General features: G+C 43.5%; 1 protein-coding gene across 3 annotated transcripts in view; it reads left to right on the top strand.

The window, feature by feature from the left end:
• The first annotated feature begins 1,740 nt into the window (after window positions 1–1,740).
• Window positions 1,741–15,141, top strand: part of STARD3NL (STARD3 N-terminal like) — a 52,319-nt gene continuing 38,918 nt past the window's right edge. For 2 of the 3 annotated variants that reach the window (XM_039225280.1, XM_039225279.1), the window contains exon 1: window positions 1,741–1,959. The gene's annotated coding sequence lies outside the window, so the exon portion shown is untranslated. The remainder of the gene's footprint in view (window positions 1,960–15,141) is intronic. The other variant, XM_039225278.1, reaches the window with a different exon arrangement.

Here is a 15,141-nt window from a genome sequence, read left to right on the forward strand (position 1 = left end):
TTCACTTGTAGCCACCCCAACTTCCAACAACCTCATGTCAAGCAGTATCAGAATAAATAGGCACATTTTGGAAGTATACGCAAAAATGAAAATAAACTACTACACTCTGGAATATGGATCAATGTTACAAATATTATTGAGCAAAAAGAGCCACATGAGAGTACACACTCTTTGTGTCCATTTACAAGTGTTTAGGCAAGCCAAACTAATTTTGGTGGTAAAATTCAGAATCGTGGCTATTTGTGTGCAGGAGAGCAATGACTAAGTACCAGGAGAGAGCCTAGATTCCTGGTACATGTTTAAAATCTTGGTCTAGGAAATGGTTACAGTTCATTCGCTTTGTTACCAAGACATACATTCATGGTTACGGCACTTCTTTGGCACACATGTTACCTTCAAAAATGTTCTTATTACTCATCAATTTAGAAAATTTTTAAAATTCTATTTCTTTTCAAAATGTTAGCAAGGATGCAGGGAAAGAGTTGCTTGCACGTTACGGGTAGGACTGTAGGTTGTAACAGCTACTTAAAAGGACAAATGAAGGGAATCTACTATGAAGATTTAAAGTGTGAGTTCTCTAGCCAATACATTCACCTGCTAGTATTTCTACCCTTGAAAACGCTTGGATAGAAGTTCAAAAAGGGGCATGCACTTATGTCGAAGGTAGGAATGCTTCTAATAGAAAAACAAGAAAATGAATTTCATAACGAAGAGTTAGGAAATCATAAATCGTATCTATTGGTTCTGAGGACTAAAATGCCATATTTTAAAAGAATGAGGTACATTTACATATAGATATGGAAAAATCTCAACGGTCTTAAGGCTGATTGGAAAAAAATACCTACACATAAGTAAATGCACAGGAACCAGCAGTCATCCTATAGGGACTGGGTTTGCAATCAGTGCCTGAGAAGGACTGTAGCCTAATTTGTAATGTTTACATTTATTATTATGGGCAACTTAAAATTAATCATAGCACTTAGACCGTCTCTGGAAGAACACTCGGCCAGCAACACTGCCTGCCTCCGAGGGGTGGAACGAGTGCCTGAGAAACTGGTGGCGGAAGAACCTTCACTCTGTCGACTACAGAAGTCAAGACTTCAAATATCTGAACGATATAACCGTAGCATTTATTGGTAAAAAGCTCAATTAAAACTTGAAAGTAATTTGAATTAAAATAACTAAAAGATCCTCGATGTCCTGGCCAAACATACAAATATAATTAGTTGTGACCGCTATTAAGATCCACGTATCAGACAGGCGCCGGGAGCGCAGAGAAAAAGTCTCCTAAATGGGTCTGGGGGACCTGAGAATTCAGGGTGGGGGTGCCGTCTGAAGAGAGAAACGCAAGGTCCTACTTTTTAATTCCTGGAGCGCTCAGGGCGAGGTGCCAGGGGTCTTGAAATCCGGGCCACGACTCCTTTCCACGAGCCGGACCCAAACCCCCACCAGGAGACTGGAAGACAGCGGAAGAAGTAGGGTCGCCAATAGGGGGGAAGCAGCCCCCCCAAAAAACGGGAAGGGACAACACGCGGCCAAGCGCACCCAGCCCGCGGCTCTCCCAGGTAGGATTCCAGATACCCACCCTCTCCCCGGCGAGGCCAGCCCGCCCTCTCCCGCCTCCGGCGTTGCTTACTGGGCAGCGAATGATCGACAGGCCTGTCCGCCAATCGCTGGCTCCGTTACGGGGACAGGCGGGCCCAGCCCGGTCTTCGGTCCCTCGGGCGCGACGGGCCTCCGTGCGTCGACGTCAGCGTGTTGACGTCACGGGCCGGGTACCCGAGGAGGTCCGCGGGCGGCGAGCCGCGGGCGGTGGGCTGCGCGTCGCCTGCGGGCTTGGTCGCGGGCCCCGCCCCGCCGCGCCCCGCCCCGCCGCCCGCTCGGGCTTCCGCGGGCTCCGCCGCGGGACCGCTGTCCGCGGGCCAGCCTGGGGCTGCCGGCCCGGAACCGCCCGACGAGGTAGGCTGGCTTTCTCGTCACCCTGTTTGACAGACTGGGAAACTGAGTCAGCCGGGGTCGGAGGGCTTGTCCGGGGCTCCCGGGAGACCCGTGAGCGGAGGCGGAGCCCGGGCGTCCGGGTGTCTGCCGGGCGCCGTGCGCTCCTCCGGGAGGACGAGGAGGGGCTGGGCCGGCGGTGTTCCTCGGGGCTGCGGGCGTCGGGCTGCGGGCGGCCGAGCCCCCCGGCCCGCCGCGGGGTGGGCTCCGGGTGGGCTCCCGCGGCGGCCGCCCCGCCCCTCCCCCCGCGGCCCCCGCCCGCGCCGGCGCCCCGGGCCCTCGAGACGCCCCGAGTGGTGACTGGGGGTGCGCGGTTGTGCAGACAAGGTCGCCCGTCCGCCTCGTGTATTCAGTAAAAACAAAAACAAAAAGCCGTGTGAAAGCAGAACAAAACGGAAAAAGCGCCAGTCCTGAGCGTTCTGGCCACCGTCCCCGGTCGCCGCTTTGCCCACTCACGGTACCGGCCATATTTTCCCATCTCGTCGAGGAAAGATTTTTTGTTGCTGTTGCCCTTTTGTTCAGATTGCGGGCGGACACTGTGGGACTTGACTTCCCCGTCCGTCCCGTCGCCGCGCGGGTTACGCGCCGTGTCGCTCGCGTTCTCGTTCACGTTCACGGGCGGAATCGCCCGACTCCGCGCTTGACGCAGTCGCAGTCGGAGAAGTGCAGCGAGGTAACGGGGTAACGGGCCTCGTTTCTCAGGTACACGGAGTTGGTCTGGTTGCTTTACCCCAGCGTCACTGTAGACGGGGGCTCCGGAAGATCGTTCCCATCTGTGCACCGTCTACCCGTCTGCCCCCTCTTCATAAAGGCAGGATCTCAATAAACCAAATTTTTATGGTGCCTTTGCTTTATATATGGCTTCATGCTCTAGTGAAAAGGCGTGCTGGACGATATGCACATACGTATATAGTATGTTGTATTTTCATAAAAGCTCGTTGTCTTTAACTCTTGCTATCCAAAGCATTGAGCGTTAAGACTGCATCAGTGCGTAAAACTGCACTAAAGAAATGACATTAAAGTCACTTTGGGGGACCTTTCCTTATGCCAGAAGGATGGCAGTTTTAACCATTTTAGTTTCTTCTTTGAACAAGTTCATCCGCTGAATACATCCGATCCTACATCACCTATTGCCCCATTTTGGTTTAAGGTGCTGGGGACTGAGTGCTGCAGAATTTGGGTCAGGGTCCTGTCCTCACAGGTGGAGGACGATTTTGGTGGAGATACGATAAACATGTAAGCAAAAATGACAATTCTAGATAATGATAAATGCTAGAAAAAATACTGCAAGGAAAGGGGATAGAGTGTGACTGGGATGTGGGAGGTGGGGGAAATTTACATACGGTGGACAGGGAAGACTTCCTTCTGGAACTTAGTGACAGTTTGGTGAGACCTGAATGTCTGGAATGAGGCAGCATGGGAAGATCTGGTGGAAGGTTCCAGGCACACATAACAGTGCAAAGGAGCTAAAGGGAAAAAATGGGCTTAGCCTGTTACAGGGGTAGAAGAGGAGCCGTGTGGAGTGGAGTAAACCTAGAAGACAGCGAGGTGGGGTCGGGGGAGACGGCCCTTGAGATCGTCATGAGCAGGATCACCTGAACCCTGAGTAAGAACCGCAAAGGAAAATGGGCTTGGGTATTGCCACAGCCCTCCGTTCAGTGACACTCCTCGACTGTACCAGCTCTCTGCTCTATTTTGGTTATGAAATCATCACAGTAATTCATCATGTATTTTTTTTTTCTACCAGTAGTCCTCTGTCTTACTGAAAATATGCCTTCTTCCCTCAAGCCCTGTGTCCCATGCTGTTTTGTTCCTGGTTGTCATTTTTACGGGCAGGACTCTAAGCCTCTGCTGTGTGTCATCAGCTCCCTGCTTTCATCCTTCCTTCCCTCCTCTGAGTCCTCACGTATGTACGTGCTCACCCTTTGGAAAGGACTGGCAGTCAAACCCTGCCATTCTCCAAGCCGAGTTTTAGGAAATGGCCTTGTCAAGTAGATTACCATTTTCTATCAGGACTTTTATCACTGACCAGAGACTTAATGTGTCTACCTTTATTTAGTGCCTACAGTGTGCCAGGCGCATTACATACATTCTGACCCTTCCAGCATGTTGCAGAGGTAAATATTATCCCTTCTTGATCAAAGAGGAAGCGTGCACTGAAGCCATCCAGCTAGTACTGAGGGAGTGTAGATTTGAGCACTCCGGTTAGCCTGCCCCGAAAACCGAATCCACACTACTCCACCTCACTGCTTCCCTGAATATGAAGCAGCAGCTATAAATTGCCATTCTTTGAAATTGAATTTTTTGAAATGGCATTTCAGAGGTCATGATTCAACTCTCTCAGTGTAAAGGTGGGGCTGTGGAGGGCCATAGATGTTCAGTGATTTTCCAGGCTCAGCTGGCACCGAATTCCCGCTGTCCTGATTCTCAGCCTAATTATTTTTCTGTTCTACTGCATAAGAGTTTCATCCCATTGGGTTTCTGCACATATGAAAATACAATATTTCAGCATGATGGGTTTATTGTCCAAAACTCGTACAAGGTAGTAATGGTCCTTGAGCTAAATTAATGCATTATTTTCCTTTCCTTTTCTCAGCAGTGAGCATGTGCAAATTTTCTGGGTGAATGTTTGGTTTTCCTTAGTAGAAAGACTGGTTTCAAAATGACTTTAAAATGTAAGATTTAATTTCACCCGTCTTTGAAAAGGAGCTTAGAACTTGTTACTGGTTTCCCAGCTTTAATGTTGTGTTTGCAAGTATGGGAGCCTTACCTAGAGTGGCTGGTTGATAGTTTCTGCTAGCAAGTAGAGTTTCTTCCTAGAATGGAGGAAGCCCTTGAGTTAGCTCAGGGATATAATTTCTCTTTCTTGGTAATTATCACCTGTAAAAATAAGGAAAAATCAATTCGTGAATTATATGGTTCAAAAATGTTCCTACAATTTAAAAATACCCATTATTTATTTCCAGGTTTTGCTTATTAGTTGTGATTGGGATACAGTAGGTGAATAATAGTAAACTCATAAGCAGTTCAGTTCACTTTCTCATGGCTTTTTGACTCTCCTCTAACTCAATAGAGATTGTCTTTCATCAGTCAAATTAGAATTATGTTAATAGAATTGCCTGCTTTCTTGCATGTAGAAACCACTTAAATTTAGGCAAAAGACAGCTTTTGCTCTTTAAGCCATTTACTGGGTATCTTGACCGAGTATCTCTGTCCTTCAAGATTGTAGGGGCCACTGATGTCCATGTTCTAGAGATCTGGGCTGTCATGATTTCATCTCAAACTGTAGTGCCATCCTTCCACCACGACCCCAGTGCCCCAGACCAGACTCCTGGCCTTTCCAACTTCAATGTCTTTGCTTGTGTTCTGGCTGGAATGTCTTCTAGATGGGCAGATCCAGTCCAGATTCTGCCCATGCCTGTGCGTCCATCTGTGATACTTAAAGAGATATTTCCTGTGTCTTTAATGGAAGCCTTCTCTCTCCCAGCCCCTCTGGGAGTCTTTCTCTATGACGCAGTTTACCAGTCCTCGTTACCTTCGGTAATGCGTTCTTATACAAGGAAATATATGTTTCCTTGAGCTTAAAGGACACTTAATTCATGTTACACACGCAAAGTTTTTGTAGATTGTAGAGCCCTTTGGTTTCATGTGCACTTTTATTGTGATTTCATCTTTGAGAGAAGCACCATTCTGCTTTTCTTGGCTTTGCTTCAACAGAACCTCTTTCCTGTTTCAGTTAAGGGTCTGACTTACCAAGGGATCCCGTGAGAGGAACTCAGATCTGTGGGTTGTGAATGTTGAAGGCACATTGTCCCAAATAAAAATCGTTCTCTGTGTTTACGGTGTTGGAAAAAGTAAAAGCAATTCCACTTTTTAATATTAAGATGAGAAAGGGCCCAGAGAGGCTAGTCTGTGGTGCAGTGCTGAGAATCCTGGTTCGAACTCCTGGTTCGCAGCAGCCACGTGTCCTGGGCTCTCATGTCCTGCATGGGAGATCCTGGCGGCCACTTACGAGCCTATCAGCAGAGCTTTGGAGCAGAGTTTTGGAGTGACCTCAGTAAATAGCGTTCAAAGTATTCTGGAGAAAGAGATGACCAAATGAATTAATGCAGGGCATTTTGATTGTTTTGTTAGTTATAGTAATTAAAGACAGAATATTCTTGGCTCATTCAATATAATATATTGAAACTCCAGACGTGTGTAGACTTGCTTCATTTTGGTTAACAAATACCCAGATCCAATACTTTTATATGATGATATTTGTAATACATGAATTGCACAAACAAATTGAATGCCTAACACATGGCCAGACATTTTCCTAGGTGCGAAGGATATAGACATGTCTTCTGGGAGCTTTTGGCATAGTACTTAGAAAAAGACGTGTAAGCAGTATGTGAAATGTGTATGAAAGATTAGAGGTGCCATTGAAGATATGTGGCATGTAGGTTATCCAGTTGGATTCAGAAGGTTTCTTTGAGGAAGTGGTACTTAAGCTTCCTTGAATAATGAATAGCTTATTATTGCTATTGTTCAAGTGCTTAGATGCAAAGGCTCTCCAGGAAGAGGGAGCATTAGGGCAAAGGCATTGATGGTGAGACCTCCTCCTTTACAAGGAACTAAAAATCGATCCATACGGCTAGAGCCCTGAGTGTGAGAGAAATGGAGTTTTGAATAGAGGGATGAAGTGGGTCATTTAAGTTTTTAAAAAGCTAGCATGATACCAGCACAGAGGATGTTTTGGAGATGAGTGAGTCTGAATTATTGGAGTAATGTGAACGAGTGATGTTTGGGAAAACCGTGGAAAAGTCCAATAAGAGATATTAGGAGAATCACATGGTCATCAGTCAGCTCAGAAAATGGAGCTCACTGCAGAATCAAATGTAACACATCATCTTCATAATAAAGCTAGCCGTATGCAAGACAATACGGGTTATTTATTGGTTCGTTTTTCCTACTTGAGACATTTTTGAAGTATTTACAGTTAGTGTATATTATACATCAATATCAGTATTAAGTCTTTCTTATAATTTTGTTTTTGACCCGGTAATTGCTTATCTCTTGTTAAATTGAGAGCAAATAATGGAGCTGGTTTCAAACTTTTTTTGAGACCCTTGTGAGCTTATAGAGCTTCTACTACTTTTGTGATATCCTCTGCCTCTGTAACATGCTCTGAACCCATTCTCATTATAAGGCTATGATTCTGCTTTCTGGATATATTAGCCTGTTGTTGCATTGAATCTTATAAATAGTGGTGTGTGTGTGTGTGTGTGTGTGTGTACGCTTTTGTTTTCTGAAGCATAGTGAGGCTGATGTGCCAATAGCTTGAATTGCCTATGTGACCACCTAAGAAGTCTGTTGAAAAAAGAAACGCTTACTGTTTTTGTTTTTGTTTTTTTAATCCAGGCATGAATATTTTGTCATTGACTTTCCTTCTATGTCATGTGCACCAAATAGACCTTCATCCATGACAGAGATTAGTAATTATTTTAGGAACTGTGTGCCATCTTTGTATATCAGAGAGTGGGAGAAAGAGCCCAAATGTCCCATCAACTGATGAATGGATAAAGAAGATGTGGTACATATACAATGGAATATTACTCAGCCATCAAAAAGAATGAAGTCTTGCCATTTGCAATGATGTGGATGGAGCTAGAGAGTATTATGCAAAGTGAAATAAGTCAGTCAGAGAAAGAAAAATGCCATATGATTTCACTCATATGTGGAATTTAAGAAACAAAACAGATGGACATAGGGGAAGGAACAAAAAAGGGAAGGAAGCAAACCAGAAGACACTCTTAACTATAGAGAACAAACTGAGGGGTGACAGAGGATGTGGGGGGGATGGGATAGGTGGGGGATGGTACTCGGGGGCACTTGTGATGAGCACGGGGTGCTGTATGTAAGTGATGAATCATTGAACTCTACTCCTGAAACTAGTATTGTACTATACATTTATTAACTAGAATTTAAATAAAAAATTAAAACAAAAAAAAGAAAGAAGGAAACTTACTAATCGTAATGTTAGTTAACACAGATAAGGAAACTGAAATTTGAAGAAAGTAAGTGACTTGTCTAAAGCCATACCCCTAGCAAGGACTTCCAAATAAGAAATAAGGGAGCACCTGGGTGGCTCTGTTAGTTCCGTGTCCAACTCTTGATTTTGGCTCAGGTTATGATCTCACAATCCATGGGATTGAGTTCCACATCAGGCTCTGTGCTGACACCTTACCTGATCACACGCATATGCGCTGTCTCTCTATCTCAAAATAAAGTAATAAACTTTAAAAAAATAATAAAAAATAAGGCGGGAGCTAAACATGTTGTTCATTTTTATAGTCAAGATTTTCTCAGCAAAAAATAAATTTTCTGGACAAAATGATAAATATGTCTGATTATGAAAACAAAAACAAGTGTAGGAGATAACATGTAACTTCTTCCTATTGGGCAAAGATGAATGACATTTCCTCTTACTGACTTGCTCTGGTTTGTGAATTAGGAAACTGGCCTCAGATGAGTCCAGGGGCAGATGATGTTTTAACTTCCCTGGTGTTACTCTTAGTGTGCCACTTCTCCCAGCAATGGATGAATAGAAGCTTTAAATTCAAATTCTATTTGAATATTGCTTACTATAAGTACTGAAGAAATAGCATTACATGGTGCAGAGATGTCTTCATATGCACTGGAAAATATTGCAGGTTTCTTAATTGAGGGACTGTGTTGGTTTATAACTTCCTCAGGTGCTTCCTGGGTGTAATCTGAAACGGGCCCCTCAATGTGTAGGGCAGAGAGAGAGGCAGACCGTTTCACATTGGTAGCAGTTTTAAGGAACAAAGGAACTTACTTAGAAGACTATTTGAGCAGCTGCAAGACGAGTAGCTTTTCCTACCCGCCCACCAGAATCTTTAAAGTTTATGTAGAGGCCCTGAGTGAGTACGGTCAGTCCTATACCCAGTCCAGATAGCCTCAGCACCGCATTTCTGTTTCAAGGCTGTGTCTTTGGAGCAGCTTCTGGAGCGGGGAAGGCAAGCAGAATACACACTCCAAGGAGTGGGAAGGGAGCGGGGAGCCTCCAGTTGACCAGGGCCTGCTCACAGGTTGACTGGCCGTCGTGTCTTGATGATCTCCAACAGACGTCATCTATCTAGATGGGAATGTGGCTGTTGACTCCATCGTTGTTAAAGCTGGCAGCACATCGCTAAGAGGCAGCTTGAAATATTCATGAGAATGTGAGCACTAAGGAGCAGCATGGCTCTCTGAAGTACCATATGCTGATGGTTGACCGTACTGATGAAGTCAAAAATCGGAAAAAGTAGTGGTAACTCCATAATAACCATCAGGTATTTTGTAACTGATCTCTTGTGATTTTTAAGGAAAGCTAAATGTTCCAGAAAATGGTGGGTAGTCAGCCACCAAAAAAAGCAGTCTTTTACCTGTGGAAATTAGTCTGGTTGACTCATAAAGGAAAATGGGATTATGTAGAGCTTCTGTGACCTAGAAGATTAAAATAAAGCAGAGTTTGTAGGGGAGCTGTGTAGGGAATGTTTGAGTATAGAAGCTAGAGTTAAAGCTGAGGAAGGGAGAAAAGCTGTAACATCTGAGCACCAGAAGAGATCTGGTGGGAGAATCAGCATTTGGAGAGAGACTGTAGAAGGAAGCTATAGAGACCACATTGTCCCACTCATTCCGGGCCCTGATAGCAGTTTCTGAAAAAGAGGAGAGACGAGAGAAAGAATATTCTTGTTTGCCAGAGCCAACTTGAGAGAGATTTTTTTTTTTTGAGCAATGGTAAGATGTAGCTGTAACATGCCAGCCATCTGACTCAGCCACTGCTGGTGACATAACTGGCTACCAAGTTGTCAATCCCTGCAGGGGTAGTGAGCTAACAACACGAACTACCCAACAAGACTGGCTACTCCATGTCATGCTGCCATGTTGCCAACCTGTGACCTATGGAAGAACAAATTTACATTGTCAAATACCCTTCCTCTCTCCAGCTGGCTCATCTTCCCCTGGACCCTGCAACAGGCAGGGGCATGGTTATTGTCAAGGGCACATTGATTTCCTTCCTTTCTTTCTCTTCCGTCATTCCCTTCTATTATTTGTCTATCTGTCTCGTCAACTAGATAGAGATTCTGCTAAGAGCGTGGGAACTCTGGCCTTGCGCTTTGAAAATCCTTTTAAATGTCCTTGGTTTTTTACATTTTGTAGGTGGTCTTTGCTTATTATTTAACAACATGGGAACTTTTAGTGGACTTGAAGGGGGACCCACTTCATTATTTTCTATTCTACAAATAAAGGTACTTTGTTTTTTCCCGATCATTTATGGAAAGAAGGAAGAACATTCAAATTTCTGTTCTGTTGCATGGTTTTAACTTCCATCTATATACTGTCGACTCCCAGATTTTCATCTCTTGCTCAGACCTCTCCTCTGACCTCCTGACTTACGTACTTTACTATTTACTTTAATGATAATTACCGTCCACTTGGATATTAATACGCATCTCATACTTTGTGTGTCCAAACTAAACTGAGGTTCTTCCTCACAGTCGCCCTTCCGCTGCCCTCTCCATTCTTCCGTTTCCCCAGGCTGTCATTCTTAGAGTTCTCCGCTAGTCATTCCTTTATCCCACCCCCATACCCAGTCCGTCAACAAGTGCTTTGGGCTCTGTAGTTCGAACCAGTCAGTCCATACCACCCCCACTGCTACCACTGTAGCCTCCCAAGTCAATGTGTCCCGTCTTTCTGGAATTGTTGCCATGTCCGCTAACTGGTCTTCCTGCTTCTGAGGTTCTCTCCACTAGAGAGCCTCTTAAAGCTTCGGCTGAATCAGATTTCCTGTCTGCTGAAAACCTTCCAGTGCCTTCCTATCTCATCAGAGTCTTTACAGTGGCCCCTTCCTCTCTTACCCTCTCGTGTTGCTCGCCAGCCCTGTGACTTAGCGCCGGCAAAGCTGAAAGCCAGTGACCTGTCTGGACTCCTACGCGGCCAGCTTCACCCCAGCTCAGGGTGTTACCCTTATTCTTCCCTCCACCTGCCTTGCTTTATGCTGGTCTTTGCTCCATCTTCTCAGGGAGGTCGTCTTGACCACTTCCAGTTTAAAATTACAGTGCTTTTTTTGTTTATCTTTTGTCCACTTACCTTAGACCATATGCTCTGTGAGGGTAGGAAGCGTTTTGGATTTTGTTCATTGTCGCATTCCCAGTCCTCAGAGGAAGACCTGACACGGTTTTGGTGCTCAAAACGTATTTGTGGAGTACATAAAGTAGATGTGGTATAATCCTGGCAGACTGATATTTCAGAAATTATCAAGGGCAATTTTAAAATTTCGTACTGCACATTCAGATTCAGTTTTTCAGTATATGTTTTGGTTTGTCTCATAAATTATGAAAACATCAGTATGCATTTATCCAGCCACCTTTAAATCTTACTCTTTTTTTCCATTTTGTATATTTGTGTGTTTGTTTATTTGGAAAGAGGGGGAGAGAGAGAATCCCAAGAATCCCATGTGGAGCCCGATCCCATGAACCATGAGATCATAACCCAACCTGAAATCACTTAGGATATTACGTTTCTCTAGGGGCACCTGGGTGGCTCAGTCAGTTAAGCATCCAACTCTTGATTTCAACTCAGGTCCCGATCTCATGATTTGTGTGACTGAGCCCTGCATTGGGTTCTGCGCTGACAGCACAGAGCCTGTTTGGGATTCTTCCTCTCTCTCTCTCTCTCCCTCTCTCCCTCTCTTCTCTGTCTCTCAAATAAATAAATAAACATTTAAAAAATAAATTAAGTTTATCTAAAAATAGGTGTGGGCTTGGGAGACAAACTAGTGTTAGAGGACTAACTTAAAAACACCATAATATGTTTTCTGCTTTAATTTTTCCAAGCCATTGATATTAATTTCTAAATAAATCTTAGTCTTGTTTTTAATTTTTTTTAATGTTTTATTTATTTCTGAGAGAGACAGCCTGAGGAGGGGAGGGTCAGAGAGAGAGGGAGACACAGAATCTGAAACAGTCTCCAGGCTCTGAGCTGGCTGTCAGCACAGAGCCCGACGCGGGGCTCAAACCCACGAACCATGAGATCATGGCCTGAGCTGAAGTCAGACGCTTAACCGACTGAGCCACCCAGGCACCCCTACATAAATCTTAGTATGAATGAAGCATATTATTGAAAGGTTAAATTCTGTTGATGCACAAACAGTTAATTTGGTCTTCTGGCATTATTAGCAAGAATCATTCCTGAATCTCGTTCAAGAATCATTGAACAAGACTTACAAGACTGTAAGAAATGACAGGGTTTTAACAGAGAGAGCCTTGAATGTGTGTGTTTGGGGAAGGATTGGGGAAACAACAGAAAGTGTAGCATCAAAGAGTGAGTAGATTTATCAGGATGGAATAAAAGCTTTCATTACATCCCAAGTGAGTAAACAACAGTAGAAAATATGAGACCTAGAAAATAAATATTTGGAATGAAACCATGGGAATTATCTAGAGAGATTTTACTATGGAGTTGGACATTCTAAATTCTTAAAGAGAAGTAAGAGAAAGGGCAGAAGGAAGTGGTGTCGAAATGTGGCTACCAGTGTAGTATAAGGAATCAAGTGCACAGAGGCACCTGGGTGGCTCGGTTAGTTACGCGTCCGACTCTTCATCTCTGCTCAGGTCATGCTCTCACAGTTTGTGAGATCAAGCTCCAAGTCAGACTGCACTGACAGTTTAGAGCCTGCTTGGGATTCTCTTTCTTCCTCTCTGTGCCTCCCCTGCTCCCTCACTCTCACTCTCTCTCAAATAAATATTTAAAAAAAATCAACTGCATGAATAAAACAGCACATGGTATGACTGAGCCTCAGTGGACGATACCTTGTAAAACTCTTGAGGTGTCTGGGAACAGTTTGGGTATAAATCTGTGAAACCAAATGAAGGACAGATTTGGCTTATAAAAGCTTACAGAAAATGGATGTCTTACGCACACTTTCACTAAAGACCTGAGCAAACTTTAACCCTAAATTGTCTCTCGTATACTCTCCACTGTTTCATTTAGGCCTCAACAACAAAAAGGCCATTATTAGGTATTTGACATGGGCTGAGAGTTAAGACAGAATGACTGCTGTCTACAGTCACAGGCTCTTTAGAAGTCTTCAACCAATTTTCATCTGTGTGGGATAATTTGATAGTTATTCTATAACGGACAAAATGATTTGGAGGTCCCAAGCTCCTATGTGAGGTTTTCCTCTTAGCTGTCACTGTGTCTCAGACTGTCATGCGCGGAAGAATTATTATGCAAATGTGTACAAAGTCAGTGTGTTCCGTGTTATAGAAATTCTGGTTCCTCTGTGCTCAAAAAAGGTGGCTCCCACTATAGCAAAGTCAATTTAATGATTTTTGACAATGAAAATTTGCCTTTGCTTTCTTTAATATCTTTATATGCTACATGCACATATGCATACTGTCTATACATTATATTTAAATGTATTTATATCCTATGTATGTTTATAGATACTGGATGAGTGGGTAGATAAGTAGAGCAACTCTATTACAAAATACCTTTCTGTCCTTATATTTTTCTGAACTATTCATGAGTTAAGCTGCGTACTTCACTACACTTAACTACTCAGTACTTCAGCATGTGTTTCCTAGAATAGGGCCATTCTCCTGCATAACCAGAATACTAAACTGTAATCAGTTCCCCAAGTGTCTTCTGTAACTTATCTTTCTTTCTTTTTTTTTTTTAATTCACTTTCAGTCTAGCCTCGTGCATTGCATTTGATGGTTGTGTCTCTTTGTGCTTTTTTTAAGTTAGAAGAGTATCCACAACACTTTTCCTTCTTTCTGTTCTTACTGTGTTTTTAACCACATTGACTTCTTTGAACAGTCCAGAGCACCTGTCATGGAGAACATCCCAAATGCGGTGTTTGTCTGAGTATTTCTTTATGACTGGAATCAGGGTAAACATTTTCAGTAAGGGTGTATCCTCATTGATACTTGGTGTTAGGTACTTCCTCCTACGTCACATCAGAGGGTATATAATGTCTGTTCATTCCAGTATTGGTGATGTTGCCTCATTACTTGCTACAGATGGTGTCTGCCAGATATCTTCACTATGAAGGTGTATTATCTCCGATGGAATTATTAAATAATCTGAGGGATAATATGTTGGGACTGTAAAGATCCTATTTCTCAACAGCTTTGTAATGATTTTTAGCATCCTTTAAAGATTCTTACATGACTCCATTATTCCAACTGGAGGTTACAGATTATTGATTTTCCTAATTTTATTATCTTTTCTTCCTTTTTTAAAAGTTTTAAATGATTATTTATTTTTGAGAGAGAGAGAGTGGGAGAGCGAGCACAAGCAGGGAGGATCAGAGAGAGAGGGAGACACAGCACCTGAAGCAGGCCCTAGGATCTGAGCTGTCTGCACAGAGCCCGACGTGGGGCTCAAACTCATGGACCCTGAGATCGTGACCTGAGCTGAAGTTGGATACTTAACTGACTGAGCCACGCAGGCGCCCTTTTTCTTCCTTTTTTTCCTATCTGACATATTTTTCTGTGAAGTTAATAATGTTGTTGCTTATTTTCATGTTCAAGTTGTCCCACGTTGGCCAGTGGGAATCCCTCAAGACAGCCTATATAGTTGGTTTTTTTTTTTTTAATGATTATGGTTTTTTGTGTCTTCTCTAAGAAATTTTTGCCTACAAAAAGATTGTAAAAGGGGCGCCTGGGTGGCTTAGTCGGTTAAGCGTCTGACTTTCACTTAGGTCATGATCTCGCGGTTCGTGGGTTCGAGCCCCGCGTCGGGCTCTGTGCTGACTGCCAGCTCGGAGCCTGGAGCCTGTTTCGGTCTGTGACTCCCTCTCTCTCTGACCCTCCCCTGCTCACGCTGTCTCTCTCTCTCTTCTAGAAATAAAAAAAAAATTTAAAAAAAAAAAAAAAAACAAAAAGATTGTAAAAATACTCTCCTGCACATTCTTATTTTGTGCAAGGTGTGAGTTAGGGTTTGAGTTTTGTTTTTGTTTTTGTTTGTTTTTTGTTTTTTTCAGTTTTAATGTCTGGTTGTCCCAGCATCATTTGTTGAAAACAGACTTTCTTTGACACCATTGGATTGCTCTGACATCTTTGCCAAAAGTCAAGTGATCCAATAAGTGCA

Source organism: Hyaena hyaena, unplaced genomic scaffold (assembly GCF_003009895.1).
Source record: "Hyaena hyaena isolate Hyena2069 unplaced genomic scaffold, ASM300989v1 scaffold_2010, whole genome shotgun sequence".
In the NCBI taxonomy this organism is placed as follows: Eukaryota; Metazoa; Chordata; class Mammalia; order Carnivora; family Hyaenidae; genus Hyaena; species Hyaena hyaena.